The following is a 5,029-nucleotide window of genomic DNA, read 5'->3' as shown; positions in this document are numbered from 1 at the left end:
GTATTGAATCCTGTCATTTTTATTTCTGTTTACATTCTTGATATAGCTGTACCTTTCCACAGTTATACCTTCATTGGAATTCTTTCCTCAATCCCTTGGGTACACTCATTCCTTTCTTCAGCTCTTTGTATTGCTTCCAGAACTTTCTGAAGGGCTAGTTTTGTGGACATGAATTCCTTCAGCCTATTTATGTCATGGAAGACTTTTCTTTCCCCTTCGACTATAATAAACATTTTGGCTGGATATAGTAATCTGGGTTGGCATTTGTGATTATTTAAAACTGGGAATACTTTGGTCCAGGCTCTTCTGGCTTTCATAGTTTGCACTGAAAAATCATCTGTAATCCTAATGAGTTTTCTTTTATATCTGACTTGTTTCTCTTTTGGAGCTTTCATTATTGTCTCTTTGTTTTTTTATGTAGTATTTTTACTACAATGTGCTGTGGAGAGTTTCTTTTCTGGTTCTGTCTGTTTGGTGTTCTATATGCTTCTTGTATTTGTATGAGTATGTCTTTCTTTAATTTTGGGAAATTTCCTTCCACCATTCTGTGTAAGATCTGGTCCATGCCATTATCTTGGAATTCTTCTCCTTCCTGTATGCCTAGGATTCGTAAGTTTGGTCTTTTTATGGTGTCACACAATTCCTGCATATTCCATTCTTGTGATTTCTTAAATTTTTTTATAATCTTTGCTTGAGTGGTCTAGTTTGTGTACTTTATCTTTCAATCTTGACACTCTGTTTTCCATTTCGTTCATCCTGTTGTTGAGGCTTTCTCCTGTCATTTCTCATTGGCTTACTGAGTGTTTCACTTCCTTCTTCATTTCAGCCTGAGTATTCTTCAATATTTCTAACTGTTTTTTGAATTCATTCAGAAGTTTATCCCTATTTTCTACCAGTTCTTTGATTTCTTATTTTGCGTGTTCTTTAAATTCACTGAATTCTTTTTATCATGTTTATAAATTTTCTTTTGAGTTCCATGTCCTCCATTAGCTCTAGTGTGTTCTCAATGTACCCCTCTAGAGGACTATTGGTATTTGGTGGGATTATGTTATTTTGGTTTTTCATGTTATTATTTTTTTCTGTGATTTTGATGTGAATTTCTTTTGTAATTTCTTTTTCTTGTGTGAGACTCAGGCCTTCAAGTTTAGGTCTGCTTCTTTTTGTGAACTTTATGTGTCTTTGTGGTTTACTTTTTGGTCATGAAAAGCTGGTTTGTCTAAGCTCCGGTTCTCTCTTTTGATTTTGTATTGGAGTGGCCTGATTGCTTTTGTCTTCAGGAGTTCCCACAGAGGCCCAATTTCAATGAGGGTCAGATATTTTTAGGCTTTCCCCCCATTTCTGGATCCCTCCAGGAACGATTTTGCCCTCAGGGATTTGGGGGTTGGACTGGTCTGGGAGCCTGGCCCAGGAAAGGTGCTGGTCTAGGGCAGCTGGTGGCCGTGCCACCCAGAGATACAAAGGCTGATGGGGTGGGAAGAGGCCCCAAAGACTCCTGGGGACTGCACTGAGGAGCTGGGTTGGTCTAGTTGCAAAGGATCAGGAAGAGGAAAGGTCAGCCCCTACATTCCAGAAAGAGGCTGGCGGGTGGTGCAGGCCCAAGGAAGCAAAGGGAGGTTAGGCCTGGGCCAGGCCCAGAAGCAGTGCTCCAGGGGACCTGACAAGGCACTATGTTGGTCTGAATGAAAAGGATCAGGAAGCAGTATTGGTTCCCCAGGCGTCTGGGGCCCCAAGACAAGGAATGGGGCAGGGCCCAAACTGGAGGAGAGAAAGGTGGGGGAGATGGGAAGGTGAATGAGGCTCAGGGAGTCAAGGTGCGGAGGGCGCAATGGACTTACCCAGGAGAGAGGCCTTTGGGTAGGAGAGAGGCCTGCAGGCCCAGGGAAGCAGCAAAAATATTTCTTAAAAGCAGTGGTAAACTGTGGACTCTCATGTATACGACACGTGAAAGAATTTGTCACTAGCAGAACTGGAATATGAGACATATTTATGGAAGACATTTAGGCAAAAGGAAAATAATAATAGATGAAAATCTGTATCCATAGAAAGGAAGGAAAAGTACTGAATAAGTAATTGTGTAGATAAATATATTTAACTATTATTATAGATAATCATTTAAAGCAAAATATTCATATATTTTGGGGTTTATGATATAAAGAGAAGTAAGATGTTTGAGGAAAAGAGAATGAAGTTCAGGGAAGAGAGAAGAGCATACTACCATAAATGTTACTGCTACACATGAATTGATATGCCGTTCAAAAATAATACGTGAAATGTTATAGTATGAACCTTAAAGCAACCACTAAAACTACACAGCAAAGAACTTTATCTATTAATCCTGAACAACAAAGATAAAACAAAATCATGAAAAATGTCCCGTCTTAAGATGGAGAGACTGATTAAAAGATAGGATACTCTTCAAGCAAATACTAAAGAGTAAAGTTAAACCAGATGTTAGTAAATACAGTTAACTGTAAATGGTCTCAATAACCCCCAAAGGCAAAGATTGTCAGACTCATTAAAAAGCATGTTTTACATATAAAAGATAGCAATGATTAACAAATGAAAGGATGGGGAAACATAATCCATGCTAATCAAACGAGTTGGAGTGGCTATCTAATGTCAGAAAAATGTACTGTCAAGACAGATAAATTATCTTTAAGAGAGGTGATATTAAGTGTTCATTTCTTTACATAATTATAAAATGAAAAGACCACAAAGACAAAACATCCTGTTTGCATTCAATAATGTGATTCTTAAAATTTTATTTATTTATTTATTACTATTTTTATGTGTAGGAATATCTTGCCTGCATGTATTTTGTGTACTATGTGTGCAGTGCCTATAGAGACCAGAAGAGGGCATCAGATCCTCCTGGAACTGGAGTTATGGATGGTTGTTAGTCACCATGTGAACCAAACCTGGGTCTTCTGCAAGAGCAGCTACTGCTATTAACCACTGAGCCATCTCTCTGACTTCAACAATATAATTCTTGTGTGTTTATGTATGTGTGTGGTGTGTACTTGTACATGTGTATGCAGGTGCACTTGCCCATGCACACAACAGGGAGTCCAGAGGCCAACACTGGATGCTGTCCTCTGTCACTCTGCATCTTGTTTTTTGGACAGAGTCTTTTGGACAGAGTCTTTCACTGAAAGTAGAGCTCATCTATTTGACCAGTGAGTTTCAGGAATCCACCTATCTTTTTCCCCAGTGCATAGGTTACAAATGCTTGCTGTCAAGCCTGGCTTTCATGTAGGTGTTGAGGATCCAATTCCAACAAGTTCCTTATACTTGGGAAGCAAACACTTTATTAACTGAGCCATCTCTGCAGCCCCAACAATGTGATTCTTTGATAATTGTTTTTAAATGACTAATGTAGCATATTTCTCTGTGCAAGTAATTCTTTTACAGCACTCCTTTTAAGATTAAGTTGTAGAATGCACTTCTGTCTATACAGCCACTGTGAGTATTTGAGTGATAAAAGAGACATGGACAATGTTCTTTATCATGAACATTTCTTTTTTTTTTCATTTTCCTTTTAGAGTGGTTCCCTGAACCTCTCTGCAAACAGGCAGATGCTTGTATCTTCATTTTTCGACATGAGAAGTTAATCTTTTCAATTTCTTAGGCTAAAAGCATCCTTAGCACTTTCATCTTCTCTCACTTCCTACATTTTCTAAAAAAAATTATTATTTGAGAACCTCATACAGCATATTTAAGAATTTTTTTTAATTCTTTAAAGACTTCATTCTATGTAATTTAGTAATATTCCCTCCCTTAACTTCTCCCAGATCAGCTCCCAACTCCTTTCTCATCCAACTTTGTGTTCTCTTTTTCCCCACTGAGTCCAATATTCATTTCCCAAATACTGTTGATTGTGGAACCTGCCATGGATTGTGGTCCACCTACCAGGGTCACATCCTTAAAGAAAACAGACTCTTGTTCTCCTGGAAGCTGTCAGACTCCAATAACTCCTCAGCTAGAAGTGAGACTTCAAGTCCACCACTCAACTTCTGAAGTCAACTGTATGCTGCAAAGTTTACTGCTAGTGGAAATGAAAATTCTGAAGCTCCATCAGGGTACTTGATTAGCACATGTGTGCCAGAGGACAACCTCTAGTGTTGTTCCTTAGGCACCGTCAATCTGTTTTTGTCATTGTTTTTGGTGTGTGTGTGTGTGTGTGTGTGTGTGTGTGTGTTCCACTGCCTTGAATCTGCTAAGTAGGCTAGGCCAATGAGTCTTAGGGATCCACCTATTTTCATCTCCCCAGGGTTGGGATTACAAGAACATGCCACCATGCCTGGCCTTTTACTTTTTAAAATTTTATGTGTATGGGTGTTTTGTCTGCATGTATGTTCTTTAGGCACTACCACCCTGTTTTTGTCATGTGTATCTTGTGCATGCAATACCCACAGAGGCTAGAAGAGGGCATTGGATCTCCTGGAACCAGAGTTATAGATGGTTGTTAGACACCATGTGGGTACTGGTAACTGAACCCATGTCCTCTGCAAGAGCCTCCAGTGCTCTTAACTACTGAGCCATCCCTCTAGCCCCTGCCTGGCTTTTTTACTTGGGCTCTGGGAGTTGAACTTGGGTTCTTGTGCTTGTCTACCACAAATAATTTTTAATATGACAGCATAGTCTACATTATTTTTGCTATTATCTGTTCTATGGTGATTAGTTGACTTTAATGGATTTTAAGTATACTTCTATATCTTATTTGATTTTTTTTTTCACTGTGATTTATTTCTTCCTTTTTGAGTATTTCTGGGGACTGAACTAGGAAGATTACTAAATAAATCCAGAAGATATAGCCAAACAAACAAAAGTTCAAAACACAACACAAAAAAACCAGGCATCATGATACCCTAAAAGTTCATAACTCCTCAAATATTGGATCCAGGATACTGAAGCTATTTAATTGTTTAAGTAAAATAGAATTAAAAAGTCTACTTCTAAAAATAATGCTTTTTTAAAGTATAAAAGAATTATTTGAGTTTATGTTTCCAGGTTCCAAAAGGATTAGAGT

Source organism: Nannospalax galili, unplaced genomic scaffold (genome assembly GCF_000622305.1).
Source record: "Nannospalax galili isolate Female #2095 unplaced genomic scaffold, S.galili_v1.0 scaffold78, whole genome shotgun sequence".
Taxonomy (NCBI): Eukaryota; Metazoa; Chordata; class Mammalia; order Rodentia; family Spalacidae; genus Nannospalax; species Nannospalax galili.
Note: the sequence above shows the minus strand (reverse complement) of the source record.